General features: G+C 39.2%; 1 long non-coding RNA gene across 1 annotated transcript; it reads left to right on the forward strand.

Annotated features, from left to right (window-relative positions):
• The first annotated feature begins 547 nt into the window (after nt 1–547).
• LOC131383871 (uncharacterized) lies at nt 548–2,818 on the forward strand. The gene is made up of 3 exons (XR_009214272.1): nt 548–643; nt 765–934; nt 2,298–2,818. It is a non-coding gene; the product is annotated as an uncharacterized LOC131383871 (long non-coding RNA).
• Nucleotides 2,819–21,563: the final 18,745 nt, after the last annotated feature.

The following is a 21,563-nucleotide window of genomic DNA, read 5'->3' on the forward strand; positions in this document are numbered from 1 at the left end:
AGTTCTATTCCCATTGCTTCAGTGGTCCTCAGCTCTGGCTGTTTTGCAGGGTGCTGATGTCCAATCACGTAATTATTTATAATCCAACCTTGTCCTGAGGAACACTTTCATTTTAGGATACCAGGTTATGTTCCTGGGATGTATGTTACCATCTCCTAAATGGACTCAGCCAAAGGTCAATCAATGCCATTGATAGCCAAGAACATGTCACAGCTGTGTTTTCTTTTCCATTGAATTAAATTAGAGGAAATTTTGAATGATTCAGGGCTCTGCCTTCCTACAAATAGTTTTGACTTTTGAAGAAAATGTAAATTAAGGAAGCGTTTCCAGAGAGATTTCTTTGTTCCCACTTCTGAACCCCCTAGCTGCATTCTGTTCTGGTTCATCATCCACATGATCTATTTAAAAGAGTTAACTGAATAAGTTACTTGAGGAAACTTGCAGAGAATACTCATACCATAATAGAAGACAGAATTTCTGAAGGTAGTGACTATAATTGTGACATCACAAGAGGTAGAGTTAGTAGCAGGGTGTGGGTTCCTCTGCAGGTCCACTGAAACAGTTTCATCCCCTCCATCAGGGCTGCATCTTCGCCTAGTAATAGAAAGCAGTTATGGAAATCTGGACTGTTTTGATTTTTAATGTACGAATTAGAAGAATTACCTTCTTCTATAATTTATGAGTCAGAAATCGAAGTAACTTCATACATTTTTTAAAAGTTGTAAAATTCTTTTTTCTAACTACTTTCCATATTCTCTCATTAGACCTGCTTTTTTCTCTAAAACAAAATGATGTCTGGAAGACTAGCTGGCATGAGTAGATTCAAACATCTATGTGCCATCTGTAGCAAACTCCAGACCAATCATTTGAAGTGAATTGGGCAGAAGACTCACAAAGAAAGTGGGTTGTGCAGGGCATGGAAGTCCCGGCAGAGGTTAGATGTTTTTGTTTTCTGTTCTCTCCTGTATCTCTTTTTCTCCACAGATTTCTCTGTTCTCTTCAGCCCCTCCTCCTTGCTCCTGTTTCTAGTTTAAGTACAGCATATTATAGTTTGGTGAAAATAAATACTTTATTCCACATATGGCAGTTATTTTTAAAATGTTTTCTGTACAAAATTCTTGCCTTATGAATTTGCCTCTCTTGTGCACACATTAGGGTACAATAGTTTAAACTAGGGTTTCTTAATCTTGGCACCGGTGACACTTGGGGCTGGATGACTCTCGTGTGTGGATGATTGTCCTGTGTACTGTAGAATGCTGAGCATTCCCTACTAGATGCCAGGAGCATCCCCAGCTCCACTGTGACAACCAAAAATGTCTCCAGATATTGCCAAATGTCCTGGGGACAGGGGCACAAAACCACCGTCAGTTGAGAATCACTGATTTAGAAGAATGTGGATCTCTTATTTTCCCAGGGTTACAATGAGTATAATTAATGAAAAATATAAAATTTCTACTAAAAGTGCCATGCCGTAGCTGGATATTTTGATTCTTAAGTGGGACGTATTTTCACATCATTTCAAGTGCCTTAACAGTCTGTCTAGCCTAATTAATATGTAGCCCTTATAATGTTAAGATATTGTCATATAAAGTTCATGTCACTATCAAGCTTGATGCTCATGCATGGTTGAGCCACAGCTGTAATCGCTGTTTCTCTCATTGCTCACCCTGTACACCAACCTATGTGACAGTCACAATTGCAACATCTAGACTTCCTCCCCTGCTCTTTGAATGTAACCTCATCTTCTATTTTCCATTCTGTTTCAGTCTCAACTTTTTGTTTTGTTCTCTAGCCAATTTCTCCTTTTTCTCAGGGTTCCATCAAGAATCCCTGCTGTCTTGGGTTCAAGCAGCCCATTGTATGGAATAGTATCAAAGGCTTTCTGAAAATTGAGATTATCCATGTTGTATGAATTATCATTTTCCAATGCATCTGTAAGGAGCTCCAAAGTATACAAAGAAGCCAGTGAAGTTAGACAGAGAGCATCTTTCTACATAAAGCCCCTCACTGTTTGTCTTCTTGGGGCCAAAACACCCATTTGAAAGGGAGAAAGTTGCTTGTTGAATATGTTTTGAATGCATTCCAAATATTTGTATGTTTGGCTTCATGTTGACAGCCATCTGGAAGGCTGATAAAATTTTTCTTCTGGATTATTTGGGAGTGTGTAGCCAGAGCTTCTGTGTCTTCACTGACTGTGGCTTATTCAGAGTTAATTAATATTTATTGAGTCCTTTAAAATATCTATTTGATCTTCATGAGCATCACATAAGGTGTATGTTTTTGTTCCCATTTTACAGATAAAAGAAATGATTCTTGAAGACCGTGGTCACAAGATAAGTGGCAGACTCCAATTTGAACTTGGGAGTTCTGACTTCTACTCCAGTCTCCCTCCTCTACAGCATAGGGAAAGAACCCAGGGTCCTGTGCCCAAGACATGAGTTTTAATCCACATTAAGCAACTCCATCCTCACTACTCAAGATGTAATCTTTGGACCAGCAACTTCAACAGCATCTATGTGCTTGTTAGAATTGCAGAGTCCTGATCCCCACCTAAGATCTACTAAATCAGAATCGGCACTTCAACAAGAACCCCAGATGATTCCTATGTATACTAAATTTTGAGAAGTACTGCTGTTCAACTCCGTGAATATGGAAAGATAATGACCCAGTTGTGTCCCTATGCTGTGTCCCTTTGTAACACTGCGTTCCCCAGCAGCTTAGCCTCTTCCTGATGCCCCTGCCTGCCTTCCTCTACTATGGTACTCTTATATCCTCCTATGGTACTCTTCTTACATTCTACCTTATATTTTAGGCCAGAAAAGACCAAAAGTTTTTTACCTCCTTTGCCAACACAAAGTTCAATTCACAGTGGTTTCCTACAACATTGTGTTGAACAGGATTCTGAGGCTCTGTCTGGCAGAGGCTGGTAGAAGTCTGATGTTTGCCATGGGTGTAGGAAGTGAATGAGAAAAGCATGTATGCCATGGATGTGCCATTCTTCTTCTGGACACTCCTTTTCTACTTCTCACTATCAATGCTTATGTATTTATTACCTCACTGTCTCAATGCCATGCTAAGTAACTGCACAGAAAATGTGATGAGCCAATTCCAGCTAACGGTCGATCAGTGATTATGACTTATTCATAATTCTCAAGTAACTATGTGCATTTTGATAGGGTGCTTTAATTCTTCACAAAAATAAAATTAATGGTAGAATTTTTAATCATTGGGCATTTTGTCATTTTCAATTCCGTCCATTTCAATAAACTTAGGATCACAATATGCTGGTTGGGACCTCAGTTCCCCTACCTTCTTGTATATTGGCAACATTGGTGAGGAAAGGCATCTTGTAAAAAATATAATGGACCAGTTTGTGTCCATCGACACCACCAAAGAGAAAGGAGCAAGACCTCCTTAAGGACACCAGAAATGGAGGATTGTGGGGAACAATTAAGCCAGTTACAGAGACTGGCCCTACCAGGAGCAGTTCAGCAACTCAGACCCAGCCGCAAAGGGTACTGACAAACCACAGGAGACTGAATGATTGTAATTACTGATCACATTTGCTTAGAGTGTTACCATGTACAAAACGCTTTCTCATTTTTCTGTATTGATAGATCGTCTGAGTTATTTGGCTAAGCCTTACTGGTAATCATTGTTTTTTAGATTCCCCATATGCTTTCACTGGGGTTGGGGGCAGGATCACTGAATGTGATTCTTGGAAGGTGGGTTTTTATGAAAGAAACAAAAAGATTTATTGAGAATCCTCAGTCTGGTCTAGGAAGTGAATGGGTAAACTATGTCCAAATAGTAGTAGGCATACAGGGTTCATGACGACTATAAAAGGCCAAGTAGTGTTTACACAGCCCTTTCCATCAGGAATGTGTGAGAATGTAGCTAAATGCGGATGGGATTGTGCCATCTGCCCCTTTAGTCAGGCAGTCAACAGACACCTGGGGACATGTACAGCTACAAGGAACTAGCACTGCACTAGACCAGAGGAACATAGATGACTAACACAATTTCTTCCCCTAGAAATTCACCATATGCCTTTATTCAGCTCCAGATTCTCTTCTTTCATTATCTGGATGTCATATGGTTCTCTTTTCCTTGCTAATCCACATTCAGGCTGATTATGAAAGTCCATGTAAAGACATTTGCTTTCTTTTATTTTGTTTGATTCATGAATGCTAGAGTTCTGTTTCTTGGCCTTTAGCTCATTAACATTCAGTTTCTAAAGTACAAGTGCTTTCCTTGCAAATTTATTTTTAATTACATGATGACTACATGAATGCATTCTCATTTGTAAGACAGTCGCCCATACAGCTTCATTAATTCACCTTTGATATTCTTGCCTCCTATACCCACTCTGAGGCTTCTCCACAGAGGTGATGACTGTTCTCAGTTATTCTGAACTGTTCAGCATCCCTCTAACAATGTCTGTTCATATTTGCAACTCACCAAACATTTGGCTTGGCTCATTTTATCTATCCATCAATACCTTCTACAAAATGCTTTCCCTGACTGTGATTAGAGAATGATAGCGCTCTCTGGCATGAAAGGGCAGAGGACTGGGGGCAAGGGGCACTATCTCCAGTACCAAGTGTTCCCTCAAAGATTCTCCTTTCCTATAGCCTTTAGTGAGCCTGTCATTTTCACCTCTGCAGATTCCCCTGAGCAGCTATAGGCTGGAGTTACAAGCTTACCCGGGTTGCAGAATTGTGCCTTGCTGCAGTTGGGTTGTTTGACCATATTGTCACAGCTGTGCTATTTTAGGGTAGGCTTTAGAAGGATGATAGTCAGATGACATGGAGCTAAGCTATATTAGATGCCCAGTTTCAGGAGATGGTTGACTAAATTCAAACCTGCTTTGACTAGTGTTTCTCTCCCTTCTTAATCTCCCCATCCCCTGCCCAAGTGAAACTCGGTTATGGTTCTCTAATGCCTTATGTTTCCTTACCCTTGGGCATGCCTAGCTGCCCCTTTTCCCTTTTTTCTTAGAATATTTCCTTTCATTTTTTTCCTTATTTGAGAAATAAGACACTGCTAGAACTTTTTCAGTGTTTGCAGAAAGGTGGTGTATGTCAAAAGATGCTGGATGTCTAAAAGATGAAGATGGTAAAATTGCTAGATGGGACCCAGGGGCCAACATGGCAGGCTTGTTCCTTCCACCAGTTTCAATGATGCTCCAGTCACTTGCAATGAGATGCAGTTGTAAGGTAATAGAAGTGGGCTTGTCTGTAAGTAGATTGGGTCTATTTGTTTACTTTATTTTTTTTTTTTTTTTTTTTTTTTGAGACGGAGTCTCGCTCTGTCGCCCAGGCTGGAGTGCAGTGGCGCAATCTCGGCTCACTGCAAGCTCCGCCTCCCGGGTTCACGCCATTCTCCTGCCTCAGCCTCTCTGAGTAGCTGGGACTACAGGTGCCCGCCACCACGCCCGGCTAATTTTTTGTATTTTTAGTAGAGACGGGGTTTCACCGTGGTCTCGATCTCCTGACCTCATGATCCGCCCGCCTCGGCCTCCCAAAGTGCTGGGATTACAAGCGTGAGCCACCGCGCCCGGCTATTTGTTTACTTTATAAAACGTTATATAAATATATCCCACTGAGATGGGCTTGGATATTGTATTGTCTGGACTCATGACGCCAGCAGTTATAATGAGACCAGTAAATTTATTAAATTCCTGAGGCTAGACTGTTGCTGCCTTCTCTATGTTATACCATGTGTTAGTTTCTTATTTGCTATAACAAACTACCAAAAGTTTAGTGGCTTAAAATAATACATGTTTATTCTCTTGCAGTTCTGGAGCTCAAAAGTCTAAAATGAGTTTTAATGGGCTAAAATCAAGGCAGTTTTTGGCTCTGGTTCCTTCTTCCATCTTCAAAGTGCATCACTCCAATTTCTGCTGCTGTCATTCCATCTCCTTTGTTTATTGACTTCCTTGCCTCACTCTTATAAGGGCCCTTGTGATTACATTGGACTCATCCACTTTGGTATGCCCAAGTCGGGAAGTCAAGAGAAGGCTCTGACTGGACACTCGGGAGTAATAAAGATACGGAAAACAACTGAAGCCATATTGGATGATGGGACACTACATAGAACAATGGATCTTAATCTTTGAGGAAAACTGAATGAACCCTAATGATCTTTGCTTCAGAAAAATCCAAATTCAGACACAATTTCACATGCAATTTTAGGGGCTTAAGTACTCTCTAGGCATTCGTGAATGCAAGGTTAAGAACTCTTGATGTATACTTATCTAGGATAACTATTTGGTTGGATCCTTACCTCATACCTCTCACCAAAATACATTCCAATGGCTCAAGGATTGGATCATTATCAAAGAAAACATGGAAGAGTTTAAAAAATCTTGTGTGTGATAGAGGCATTTCTAAGCATAAGACAAAAATCTCTAACACGTGAAAGGAAAGATTAACAAATTCAACCACACAGGAATGTGTCTGTCTGTGTGTGTGTGTGTGTGTGTGTGTGTGTGTGTGTGTGTCTGTGTGTCTGTGTGTGTTTGTATTCTGCATGGAAATAAAATCATAAACAAAATAAGAAGGTAAATAACAAAATGAGAAACACTTTGCAACTCATACCAAAGCCAAAGGGCTAACTTTCTTAACAGTAAAACATCCTTAAATTGATAAGAAAAAGACCAAAAGACTAACTGAATAAATGCGAGAAGCAAGTTCACAGAAATTGATACAAAAACTTTTTAGAAACTTGAAAAGATGCTCAATTTCATAAAGTGCCATTTTCTTTTTTTTTTCTTTTCTTTTTTTCCTTTTTGAGACAGGGTCTGGCTGTGTCACCCAGGCTGAAGTGCAGTGGCACCATTATGACTCACTGCAACTTCTGCCTCCGGGATTCAAGATTCTCATGCCTCGGCCACCCCAGTAGCTGGGATTACAGGTGCACGCCACCATGCGCAGCTTTTTTTTTTTTTTTTTTTTTTTTGTATTTTTAGTAGAGACAGGATTTTGCCATGTTAGCCAGACTGGTATTGAACTCCTTGCCTCATGTGATCCATCCATCTCTGCCTCCAAAACCGCTGGGATTATAGGCGTGAGCCACCATACCTGGCCAAGAGAAATGCCATTTTCAAATACTAATTTGAAAAATATGAAGACAACTGAGCACAGTCTTAGTGATAGTAGAGGAAAAATTCCATACATATGTTGCTACTGGGAATGCAGTATGTACCACCTCTAGCCCAGTGTTCATCAAACTGAAATGTGCACACAAATTACCTGGGAATCTTGTTAAAATGCAAATTCTGGTTCAGCTGGTCGGGGGAGGGGCCTGAGATTTTGCATTTGGTTTTGAGATAGAGTCTTACTGTGTTGTCCAGTTTGGAGTGCAGTAGCATGATCACAGTTCACTGCAGCCTTGACCTCCTGAGCTCAAGTGATCCTCCCACCTCATCCTCCCTCGTAGCTGGAACCACAGGTGCATGCCACCACACCTGGTTTATATTTCTTGTAGAGATGGGTTTTTGCCATGTTGCCCAAGCTGGTCTCGAACTCCTGGGCTCAAATGATCTGCCCACCTCACCTTCCCAAAGTGCTGGGATTACAAGCATAAGTCACCACGCCTGGCCCAAGATTTTGCATTTCTAACAAACTCCCAGGTGAGGCCAGTACTGCTGGTCCACAGAACAGACCACACTCTGTGTTATAAGCTCTAGTAATTTGTAAATGTTTAATAAAATTTTAAATAAAAGTCTCTCTTAAACCATCAGTACCATTTCTATGAATTTATCCTACTTTTATTCTCACATATGTGGGAAATGGTGTGTGTTCTAAGATATTCCTCATGAAATTGGGTGTAAAAACAAAAGATAGCAAGCTACGTCAATATCTGTCATCTTAAGTGTGCTAGCACTTTCTTTCCCCCTTCTTTGTTCCTACTCTATATCTACAATGGTTTCGATATTTTAGAAGACTAAAAACTACATTTGTCAGACTCATGCAGCTAGGATTTGTGACATGATTTAGATTTCATCGATGAGCTGCATTTTCCATGAAATGTAATGTACTGATGAGACACTTTCCTGATGCTTTGGAGTCTGAAAAGGAAAATGAGGCAGACATGAGCATTTGCAGCAGCTGGACTCCACATTCCAGCATGTACTCACCAGCTTCATGAGCATGAGATTCAGCTGTGGGAGTGTCGTGACAGTATCAGTCGCAGTTCTCTGACTTTGCAATCACAGCAATTATGGTATGACTTTTGTCTTTTTAAAAATACACCAGAAAGCATGAGAATGGTGTGACTTTTAAACCATTAGCCCATGGGCAATCCCCTGAATTGCTCCCAATGAGTTTCCAAGCACCTAATTTTCTGTGTTAAAACTCTTTCTACTTAAAATGCCTAGAGTGTTTACTGCACGTAATCCTAAATAAAACAGTATTTGGCACCAAGATGGAAAACTAAAATGAGTTATCTCACCCGTTTGTGTTTGATGACAGTGATAACAACACCATACTAGTTTGTATTGTCCTACCATATAAATAATCCTATCCAGCTGAAATACTATTCAAGGGCAAAGGAAGAACAGAATGCTAAATGAAGAAGGAAATTTCACCAAGAAAAACCTCATGAGTAGTTGTGAAATTAAGGAATATAGTAGCTACATACATTGTTTCCTTGCCATTTTGTGTATATACCTTTACATAGTAACCAAATTTCATTTCTCCATTTTCTCCTTCACCTTTATTTTACATAAAGGTGTTAAAAGTATCATTTAGTTTATACTAAATTAGTATAGTGTTTAGTTATAATTTAGTCATTGTGTTACAAGACATAAAATTTCAATTGTGACTAATTTTAAAAAGTAATTAAAATCACTTAGAGTTTGATTCTGCAAAAAATAGAATTGGTTCCCCTTTATGGAGAGAGGGTGAATATATTTTCACTGTAGAAGGTAATATATAATATAAGGTGTGACCATATTGTTGCAATTTAAAGATAGGTGGAAGGATAGATATTTATGGTGAATAATCCAAAGGGCTTGACAGTGTCGTTCAATCAGGCTTTGATATCCTTTTCCACTCTTCTTTCTGTTTTATTTAGGTTCTGCCATGAGTTTCTCTTATACAACAAGAAAGCGACTCCAAGTTGAAAAGCATCCAGACTAAAAGTAAGACAAAGGCCATCTCTGTGATATTATGCAGGCTGCATACAAAGTCAGACAGGTATGAATGTATGTGGCTGTTGGTTTCCATCTTCCAGGGTCTACTCACCAGCTTCCTGGTATGAGACAGCGCCATTTGTGGCCATGGCGATAGCAACTTCTGAATCTCTGGATGACAGCTATGGTTGTATAACTTTGAAACCAGTAATTCGGTGGCAACTCCATTATTTCCACTTTTTCTTCCCTTTCAATTACTTCATCTCACCTAATTCCTTTTATTTACAAACCAGAAAGCAAGTGAATTTCTACTTCCTGCATTAAACTCTAAGAGGGCTGGTTAAATAAATTATAATACATCCATATGTAGACACATTCTACATCTACATGCACACAAAAGATGTAGCTCTATATATACATATATGCAACAATCTACGTGATACATTATTAAACAGTAAAAGCAAGACACAATATGTATGTAGTATTATACAGTATCTTGTGTGTGTCTATGTCTGTGTATACATAAAATATCTCTGCAAGGATACACAAGAAATCCATAACAGAGATTCCCCTAAAAAGAGAAATGGGGTGTCTGAGAGTCAACAGAATAGAAAGGAGACTCTTCACTTGACACCCTTTGTATCTCTGGAAGTTTTATCAACTGAGCATATTACACCAACAAAAAGTGTTTATGAAACAAATTAAAAAGAGCTTCCAATCTAGGGTGAGAGAAAAGAAGGCCTAGAAGAAAGCCCTAACTATTATCGGCGGATAAAGGAAGAGCATGTACAAAGGAAACAGAGAGTGGCTCAAGAGCTTGTAGTAACAACGGGAAAGATAGGGAAACAGAGACAAAGGTAGTGGAGTGTTTCCAGAAGGGCGAGACTTAGCACCTGAGTAAATGCTGCCAGAGGGCCAAGAAAAGCAAAATAGAAAACCCAACTGTTACTTGGGTTAGCACCACGGTCATCCAAGGTCTTGGTGAAAGGAGTTTTAATGGAATGCACGCTTCACTCCTCTAAAGAATATGAGGAGGTTATTGGGTTGAAAGAGGAGAGACAGTATCCCTTTTTTAAAAAAGGTTATATTGCTTGCTCAAAGGTGCAGTCAGTTCAGATGGCCTAAAAGATTCAAATCAGTTTAGAGATCCCTACATTCTAGTGGGTTATCCTAATAAGCTGTTGTGATTTTTTTTAAAACCCCTCTATTGCTTACTGAGTGAAATAAAGTCACTAGGTGAAATTTAGAACACACCTACTAACATAAGTTTCTGGGAAATAGTTTTATTATCCAGCAGGATCCGGGCTTTTGTCTCCAAATTATAAAAATAGTATGAAAGGAACAGGATGTAAAGTCCTTAAAAGACTGGTGAGTACTAGTAGTTTGGAGGGTGACATGCATGGCTGTCTTTAGTTTTCATATGCAAAATGAGAGTCAAAGCAGTGAAGTGCTCTCAAGGCTGGAGGAAGGGTCATTAGGAGGACAAAGCCATGCCATGGGTTTAGATTTATTTTATTTTAATTCTTATCCCTAAATCCATGAGAAATCCCACTATACTCATTTATCTTCTAGAATAATTTATTAAATAATTCAGTAACTTATTAGCCACATTTTTTGCCCCCTAGAACTTAAAATCTAGTATAAACAACATTGATATGATATAAACTGAATGTAAACAGCATATAATTTAAATTAGTATACAAGTTGAAGATACATGTATTTTATTCTAAAAGCTTTATCATCCTCACTTATGAAAGAACATAAAAAACAGAATATACATTTTGCTGCTTTCATGCTCTTTTGGGGATGTCTTTTGGTCTCAAGTCTGTAAGAGACCTATTTGCAAAATAACCAGTACTCATTTAAAAATTGCCTGGAAAATGTTATTAAGCTAATAAAAGTGAATTAATATTTAGGTCTAGTTGAAATGATACAGTTTAAACAGTGAGAAAAAAATGCCTGGCTTGTCCCAAGCACTATTTTACCACATCAGTTTATTATAATCCTTTAAAATATTTTGTTGTTGTTGTTGTTGTTTTGTTTTGTTCTGTTTTTTGTTTTTGTTTTTCAGACAGAGTCTCACTCTGTCACCCAGGCTGGAGTGTAGTGGCACGATCTTGGCTCACTGCAAGCTCCACCTCCTGGGTTCACGCCATTCTCCTGCCTCAGCCTCCCAAGTAGCTGGGACTACAGGCGCCTGCCACCATGCCTGGCTAATTTTTTGTATTTTTAGTAGAGACGGGGTTTCACCATGTTAGCCAGGATCGTCTTGATCTCCTGACCTCGTGATCTGCCCGCCTCGGCCTCCCAAAGTGCTAGGATTACAGGCATGAGCCACTGCGCCTGGCCTAAAATTGTTTTTTAAACAATATTGGATGAAAATTTCAAAAGTTTTCCAAAAAAGTAAGTTTGATGGCACAAATCCATCTGGTCAGAGACATTGTCTTTATAGGGAATCTAGTAGTTTTCTGTTTATAAAATTAATCCAGTATTATTTGTATTTTTTCCTTTGGGATATAAACAAGGAAAAAAATGGCACATGAGATTAAATACAGAGAACTATATAGTTATCACATCTAATCTATCAATCTCAATGAGCAGGTCTAAAGGATGTTAGGTATGTTTATAAGACAAGAGACTTAGGTTAGCCACAATCTAAGGATTTAGCAAACACAGTAAACTGATGTGACATGTTTGGCCATATTTTCTCATTGTTAGCTGTGGTCAAAAATGTCATGCCGGGCATTAAGCAACTTTTGAACCTCCCGTCGGTGTCTAGACTTTAGCCAAAGTAGGCTTTGTTTTCATCTTCTAAACTTTTGCACATGCTTTTTCCATTTGCTCCACGATCAACTTTTCCTCTCTGATCCCTTGTTATCTTTCAGCACAATTTCTCTGGAGGAGGAATATCCATGCTCCAGATATTCTCTGACCTTCAGCCATGAAGTTGCTCACCCCTACTATGTCCTCCTATAGCACTCTGTACTTCCTTTTTCATTACATTTTTTTCTTTATTAAGTTTGTAAATTCATCTGTCAATTCAACTAGTCTTGGCTTCATAGGGCTAGGGACTGTACTAATGTGCTGCCATCTCATATCTCCTCCAGTGTCTAGTGTCTAAGAAATACTTTCTGGATAAATGAATACTCTAAATGACCATACTGCATAATTCTCATTCCTATTCTTGGTTTTCTCAGTCACTGTGTTTCTCCTCCTGGTGCACACACATCTTTGAAAATGCAGAATTTACATTACAGATTAACTGCAACTTATATAAGTTTTAAATAAACTTGTAACATTTTACATAAACTTTTGTAAACTTATCTCCTTAGTGTAAAAGTACTGCTGGATAGAAAAGGTGCAGGTCTCTTTAGGACTCTCAAGTTCTGAATTGCACCCACTGTTACTGAAGCACCAGAGTTTGGACTAGGTCCTGCTGCTCGTCTCACAGAAAGCCACAATGAGTACTGTCAAGGAAGAAGGCTTTAATTGGGTGCTGCAGCCAAGGAGATGAAAACTCAGTCTCACATCCGTCTCCCTGAGTCTCAAATCCATCTTCCTGACCAGCCAAAACTAAGGGTTTATAATAGTAGTGAAGAAATGTAACAATGTGTGAGAAAACAGGAGCTGGGAGGGGCAAGAAAGCAATCATCATGAATGAGGGATCCAGCCTCTAATTGTCTGGATGTGCTGATCTTGTGAGTTTTAGTTCTTTGACACTTTTATTTATTTATTTATTTATTTATTTATTTATTTATTTTTGAGAGGCCTGAAGGTCTTTGCTTCCTGAGGAAGGAGCTCCCATAACACAAATGTAAGTTTCAAGTTTTAAGACCAGAAGGGTCAAAAATTTTTTTTTCTTGAGAGAATGAGTCTCATTCTGTCACCCAGGCTGGAGTGCAGTGGTGCGATCTCAGCTCACTGCAGCCTCTGCCTTCTGAGTTCAAGCCATTCTCCTGCCTCAGTAGCTGGAATTATGGGCATGCCACCACTCCCAGATAGATTTTGTATTTTTGGTAGAGACAGGGTTTCACCATGTTGGCCAGGCTGGTCTTGAACTCCTGGCCTCAAGTGATCCACCTGCCTCAGCCTCCCAAAGTGCTGGGATTACAGGCGTGAGCCACCGCACCTGGCCCCCAGAAGAGTCAACTTCTCTTTATCCAAAAAATTATCTACGGGACTGTTGGATCGGTTTTACTGCCATAAACTTTTATGTGTTCTTTTTTGTAATATACTACGAAAGTTTACTGTATCTTACTTTATACATTTTCATTAGTCTGCCTGCCCAGACACTGCTGCAGAAAATGAAAGTTCTGAAAGGAATGTTCATTTCTACTTTTGGGGTTTACATTTGACCAAGTTCAGAAGGGACCTGAGGAGCAGAATAAAGTTGTGGTGGATGATGACAACAATGATGATGATAGGAAACAATCATACATGCTGAGCACTGTGCTAAGTACCTTATCGTATATTATCCTTTAATCTTCCCAACAATCCTGAGTTAGATATGGATACATTAAACAACTGACAGAAAAAAAAATCGAGATGTGCATTTTCACATGTATGAGCATGCACACACACACACACACACACACACACACACACACACACACATATGCACACATTACGTGGAGCAAGGAACCAAATGACCTGGCTTGGAATACAGGTTCCACCATGAGCTATTTCTGTGTGCCTCTTAGAACTGAACCTGCCATACAAGGGAGGCCTTCCAGGTACTGACCATGCTATTTCTTGACCTCAGTTGTGGTTACAGAAGTATTCATTTTACAATAATTTGTTAAGTCATGGGTTTAAGTTTTATACAATTTTTATAAGAGTGTAATATTTTATAATAAAAAATGGTTGGGGCTGTGCATGGTGGCTCATGCCCATAATCCCGGCACTTTGGGAGGCCAAGGCAGGAGGATCACTTGAGCCCAGGAGTTTGAGACCAGCCTGGACAACATGGTGAAACCTTGCCTCTAGGAAAAATACAAAAGTTAGCCAGGGGTAGTGGCATGTGCCTGCAGTCCCACCTACTGGGGAGGCTGAGGTGGCAGGATCGCTTGAGCCCTAGAGGTGAAGGTAGCAGTGAGCTGAGATTGTACCGCTGCACTCCAGCTCGGGTGACAGAGTGAGACACTGTCTCAACAAGAACAAGAACAACGACAACAGAAATGTTGGAAGAGGGAAAAAAAAAAGAAGGAAAGGAGGGGAGGAGGAAGAGAAGAAGGGTGGAGGGAAGGGTGGGAGGGGAGAACGGAAGGTGAGAAGAGAGGGAGAAGGAGGAGAGGGGCAAGGCGGGAACAGGAAAGAAGAAGCCTAGCATAAATTTAGCATTTTATAACCATTAGCTATTATTAGCTAAAAACAATTTTCTAGGCTTTTAGATACATTTTTGAATATAGAAACAAGGTATTGATCAGTGAGATATAGCCCATGAAGTGTGTTCTGCACATACATACACACAACTAGCTCTTTTACTGAGGGGATTACTTTTGTGGAAAACAGCCCAATGTTTGACCATTTATTCCTGTTAAAATTTGTTATTACGAAATATTACAAACAGAAAATTAGAATAATATAACAGATACCTGTGTACTCACTATACAGCCTTGTCAAATCTTTATATTTTGTCCTATTTGTTTCAGTTAAGTAAAAAATAATTATGCAATTGGAACACTGCCTCCACAATACATACTCCTTGCCTCATCCTATTTCTCTCCTATCTTGGAGGCAACCACCATTCTGGATTTACTGTTTATTTTTTTGTGCATTTTTATGCACACATCATATACACTATCGTGTGTTTTTAAGATTGTTTTTTACTGACTGCTACAGTTTTGATACAATGGCTCTATGTTATTTCTTTTATGTGCTGCTGTATTATATTGTATGAATATTACACTTATCTATTTCTACTTAGATCATTTTCATAATCTTTGTAATAACAAGCAATACTAGAAAGAAAATTATGATACTCATCTCCTGTTACAAAGTATTTTTCCAGATACATATTTAAAAATTGAATTGGAGAATCAAAAGACAGGTGTGTCTCCAACTTTTTTATATGTGGCCAAATTGTTCTCCAAAGCAGTTGTCCCCATTCACATTCCTGCTAGCAGCAGATGAGAATTTCCACCTCTTGGTATCTTTATATAGCCTTCACATTCTTGCCAATTTGAAAATGTGAAACTTACATTGTTTTTAGAAGAAACATTTCCCTAAACACTAACGGGTCATACCTATTTTGAAATGCTTCTGCCACTATAATTTTCTCCCATGTTACTTGCCTATATTTTTGCTTTGCCTATTTTTCTTTTAGGTCATTAATCTTTTCCTTATTGATTTCTAAGCATTCTCTAAAACCTTTTCTCTGACATCATCTTCCTCCACATTGCAAGCAAATTCTTTCAGTAAATTTTGAATTAACATACAACATACAGACAGAAAATTACACAGATTATAAGTGTATATAGTTCAACAAGTTTTCACAAAGGTTACCAGTGGCCACATCACCAAATAGAACACTCTACCACCCAGAATATCCCCTTTTGTCCCTCCTCCAAAGGGTAACACAATCCCAACTCCTAACACTATGCATCATTTTTGCCTGTTTTTGAACTTTACATGAATAGAATTACGCACTATGTACTGTTTAGTGTATGGCTTCTTTCATTCAATAGTATTTCTGAAAAGATTCATCTATGTTGTTTGTTCTTTCTGATATATTGTATTTCATTGCATAAATGTATTACAATTTATTTACCGAAGCTACAGTCAGTAGATATGGATGACAGCTTCAGGGTTCTTCCAAAGAGTGCTACTATGAACATTCCTTTGTACACGTCTTTTGGAAATTCATGTCTGCATTTCTGCAGGGCATGTACCTAGGAATACGATAGTTGGGTGATAGAGTATTATATGTTCAGCTTTCATAAATACTTCCCAACAAGTTTCAAAAGTAGTTTTTTCAACTTATACTCCCATCTACAGTGTTTGGGGGTTGCAGTTGCTCACAGCCTCATCAAGACTTAGTATTATTTGTCTTGCCCATTTAAGACATTCTGGAGAAAACATAGTGAAATCTTGGTAATTTGCATTTCCCTACTGAAGTTCATCGCCTTTTCAAATATCCTCTCCCACACTGTGACTTGCTTCATTATTAATTTTATGGTGCTCTTTGATGAACACAAGTTATTAGTTTTCATGCAGTCCACTTTTTCTTTTTAATGAGTGCTTTTGTGTTTAAAAATTTGCTATCTTGGCCGGGCGCGGTGGCTCACGCTTGTAATCCCAGCACTTTGGGAGGCCGAGGCGGGCGGATCACGAGGTCAGGAGATCGAGACCACGGTGAAACCCCGTCTCTACTAAAAAAAATACAAAAAATTAGCCGGGCGTGGTGGCGGGCGCCTGTAGTCCCAGCTACTCGAGAGAGGCTGAGGCAAGAGAATGGCGTGAACCCGGGAGGCGGAGCTTGCAGTGAGCCGAGATTGCGCCACTGCATTCCAGCCTGGGCGACAGAGCGAGACTCCGTCTCAAAAAAAAAAAAAAAAAATTTGCTATCTTGAAAGTCATGAAGACATTCTTTCATGCTTTTGTTTAGATGTTTTATTCTTTTAACCTTGCACACATAGATCTACAATCCATCTGAAATTGATTTTTACATACGGTTGAAGTAGGAGATCAAGATTCCTTTTTTATATGGACATGCAATTGATCCAGCACCATTTATTAAAGAGATCATCTTTGCCTCACTGCACTGAAGCAACCCCCTTCCCACAATTCAAGTGGCATGTGTGGGTCTGTTACAGGACTCTATTCCAGCGGTCCCCAATCTTTTTGGTACCAGGGACTGGTTTTGTGGAAGTCAAGAGGGGCATGGTTCCGGAATGAAACAGTTCCACCTCAGATCATCAGGCATTAGTTAGAGTCTCATAAGGGGTGCACAGCCTAGATTCCTTGCATGTGCAGTTCACAATAGGGTTTGTGCTCCCATGAGAATCTAATGCCAATGCTGGTCTGACAGGAGGAGGAACTCAGATGGTAATGCTGGCTCGCCTGCAGCTCACCTCCTGCTGTGCAGACTGGCTCCTGACAGGCCACAGACTGGTACCAGTCCGCGGCCCAGGGCTTGGGGACCTCTGCTCTGTTCTTTTCAGTTTGTCTATTTGTCTTTTCTTACATCTGTACCACAGCATCTTAAATACTGCAGTTTTATAAGAAGCCACAATATCTGATGATAAAAGTCCTCTAGGTTTGTTCTGCTTTTTCAAAATTTTGGTGGCTGTTTCTGGCCCTTTTCATTTCTATATGAATTTTAGAATCTGCTTTTCAATTTTCAAAAAACTTCTAGGATTGCATTGTATTTATGAATCTATAGATCAATTTAGGGAGAGGTGCCATCTTTATAATATTAAGCTTCTCGATCTATAAATATGATGTATTCCTCCATTTACTTAGGTCTTTTTAAATTTCTCTTAATAATTACATGTTTTTCACATCTTCTATTAGATTCATTCTAGGTATTTGACCTTTTTGATACTGTTGTAAATGCTATTCCAAATTTCATCTTCTACTTGCTTATTGCTAGCATACAGAAACACAATTGACTTTGTATACAGCGACCTTACAGAGTATCTTTATAGCTTATCTACAGATAGAGTTTTGGGACTTTTTTCTGACATAGACAATTGTGTCATCTGAGAATAATGATAGCTTTATTTCTTCATTTTCAATCTCTATGCCTTTAATTCCTTGTATTTGCCTTATTGTTTCGACTAAGACCTCAATATTGTATAGAATTGAGGTAAAATGAGCATCCTGTCTTAGTCCCCATCTCAGGGGAAAAGCTTGCCATAATTCGTGCTAAGTGCAATGTTCTGCAATGATTTTTTTATCCCTAGATTTAAAATATTCATTACATGAGTAGTTTGCTTCATTTGAGAATCCATCTCTTTCTTATCAAAAAGGTAACCTTGAGTTCCTTTAAATTATTTAATTTAACAACATTCAGTAGTACTTGATAAATTTCTGGCATATGATTTTCACCTTGAATATTAATGTAATGTATACCAATATTTTTTAAGGAGTGTACCTCTGTTTTGCTGCTTGGATCTCGCCTATTTGTGTGTGTGTGTGTGTGTGTGTGTGTGTGTCTGTGTGTGTGTGTGTTTAAATAAAAGGAAATAAAAATATATAGACTTGGGTTTATGCTAAAGCTATTCAGGTTATTTATTTATTTATTTATTTAGAGGCTCACTCTAGCACCCAGGCCTCCCGAGTAGCTGGGATTACAGGCACATGCCACCCATGCCTGGCTAATTTTCTTTCTTTTTTTTTTTTTTAGTAAAGACGGGGTTTCACCATGTTGGCCAGGCTAGTCTTGAACTCCTGACCTCAGGTGATCCACCCACCTTGGCCACCCAAAGTGCTAGGATTACAGGCATGAATCATGGCACCCAGCCCACATTTTAAATTTAAACTAAAATGAGATCGGGATGATGTTTGAAGCCTGAAGATCCACTGATTCATTTTTTTTTTTCATTCAACAAGCAATTTTGAAGCAATTAGGATGCACCAAGAACCAGTCTCTGGGGACTTTGAAGGCTGACTATTTGCTAATTATTTTATTTAACAAGCTTTTTTTTTTTCCTCAAGAAATTATGATGTACCCAGAACTGTACAAGTCCCTGGAGATATGGAGGAGATCTCAAGGAGTTCCTATTGCGCAGGGAGAAAATGAGACATAAACAGATTTATCCTACAGTATGATAAACACAATAATAGAAGGATGCATGTGGAGATACACATAGGGGCCCCCAGCTCACCTTTGGCCAGGGGCAGTTGGCATCTGTGAAGACTTTGCACAGGAGATGATGCCTGAGTTGAAGCATAAAAGATAAATATGAACTGGGCAAAGGAATAGAGGTAGAAATATTGCATCAAAGTAAATGGCCAAAAGTAAACAAACAAAACAGCATTTGTTCATTCAACAAATATTTATTGAGTGCTTCCTATGTCACAGACATAGCATTTGGCATAAGGTTCTGATAAACAAAAATAGACATAGTCCCTGCTCTCCTGAGTAGCTTTCAGAAGTAGGGTAAGAGATATTTATAAAATCTTACTTGAGACCTTTTTTCCAAGTATTCACTAACCTCCAAACACATTCTTATAGTTTGAATATTATTACGTTACTAAAACAAAAATCAGTGTCTAATACATAGCTATAATTTCAGAGGCAGTTTTCCAACATTTTTAGTGGGAAGTCTCAGAAATTCATTTACAGTTTGATTTTTCCATCTTGGACTACAGTTTCTCTTTTTTTGAGACGAGGTCTCACTCTGTCGCTGAGGCTTAGGTGCAGTGGTATGATCATAGCTCACTGCAACCTTGAACTCCTGGACTCAAGTGATCCTCCCCCCTCAGCCTACAGAGTGGCTTGGACTAGAGGCATGTGCCACCAGGCCTGGCTAATTTTTTAAATTTTTATTTGTTAGAGATGGAGGTCTCACTATGTTGCCCGGGCTGGTCCTGAACTCCTGGCCTCTAGTGATCCTCCAATCTCTGTCACTCAAAGTTCTGGGATTACAGGCATGAGCCACTGTGCCTGGCAACTTAGACTACAGCTTCTGAATGAAACTGTTTTATAAGTGATGGTTAGGTTTACCCTCCAGGACTCAAAGCCTATTTAACCCATAATATACATGAGGTATTAATAGTTCTATTTCAAATACACTGAATCACTTATTATGTCATATCTATGAAAAAATGCTAGGCTCTGGGGACACATGTTTGCAAAAGATGACATAGCCCTGGGTCTCATAGAAGTTACAATTTAGTAGAAGAGACAAATAATTAAACAACCACACAAATGAATGTATGATGATGATCTGAGACGATGGCTATAAAATGAAGGGACCAGTGGAGACATAATGAAGCACCACAGCCTATCCTTTGGGTCTGGAAAGACCAATGTGGCAACCAGGCAAAGGAGCAGAGGAAGAACATTCTGGATAAGGTGTTAAAGGAACTGGGACAAGATCAGTGTGGGTGGTGTAGGGCAAGAGAGGAAGACAGTGGCATGAGAAAGGCCATGTCAAGACTATACTTTGCCTAGTGAGCCATGCCATTTCTTTCTAATAGCAAAAATAAGTCCCTGGGAGACTAAAAACAGTGCAGTTAGTATCATGATAGATTTACATATTAAAATGGTTCATCCTACCTACACTGTGAAAAAAAGATGCTACAGAGTCCATGTGAAGAAAAGACGCTACAGAGTCCAGTTGGATACAAGGCATCCAGTTAGAAGGTTTCCGTACTGATGCAGGAGAGGTGACAGTGGCTCACACCAGAGTGGCAGTAGTAGAGATGTAATAAAAGATTAATGAGCTAGAAAGCTACTTATGTAAGAAGACCTGGTTAGGGATTACTGAGAGGGTTGAGAGAAAGGGGTTGTCTAGAATGACTACACATTTTCAGGGCTACTTAGGAAGTAGAACTGATTAAATGTTAGGGGTGAGGGAGAAAAATGAATGGGCAGTATCCAGATAGATATACAGCTTGAACAATAGGATGGATGGTGATATAGCCATTAACATCAACTGAGACACAGCAGGAGGCTTAGGAAGAAAGGTGATGAGTTGCATTTTGGACTTGTTGCATTTAGATACGTTGGGTATTCCCTAGGTATGAGGCTAGCATATGATTACAGGATAGCACTCTGATACTTGAAGACTAGAGAAGAGACGTAGGTATGGGGAGTCATCATTTTGCAGGTTACACATGCCCCATCAGCGGGGTTGAGATGAGACTGTGGGGAAGCACGACTGTTAAGAAAACAGGGTTGCAGGTCTCATTACCTCTTGCATTAATTAATGCAGAGTCCAATTAATGAAAGTCCAAATTAACAAAAGAGTGCAACCTCTTTTCAGTAACATGTTTATACAGCTCCCAGTAATTTATACCTTGTCCATGCAATCTCCCTAGGTTTAACTGCTGGCTTTCCTCCAGGAAAGCAAAGTGACTGAGAATCAGATCCACTAGTCACCATTTTACTCCAATATAGTGAGATCATGTACTGAGTGAAGAAAAGCAGAATTATTTTCACACTTCAGCCTCTTTTGCAATCTTACTGTTCCTGTCTGAGAACTGGTCTTTCACCATTCTTTCTACTACTGCGACATACCAACGTGTATGGAACAGTACACCCAAGCCAGCCTCATTGTTTACCACTTTCAGGAAACGATTTGCAAACCCGAGACGGGATTAGAACACTCATTATAGCTAACATTTATTTGTTTCATTATTAAACTTTATTGAATATCAACAAAATGAAAAATTAGATTTGGTATAAATCTTGAGAAACTTTTATTTCAAGCCTTGTTAAAAACATGTCTAAAATAATTTGGTTCACTTTCCT

Source organism: Hylobates moloch, unplaced genomic scaffold (genome assembly GCF_009828535.3).
Source record: "Hylobates moloch isolate HMO894 unplaced genomic scaffold, HMol_V3 SCAFFOLD_7, whole genome shotgun sequence".
Classification (NCBI taxonomy): domain Eukaryota; kingdom Metazoa; phylum Chordata; class Mammalia; order Primates; family Hylobatidae; genus Hylobates; species Hylobates moloch.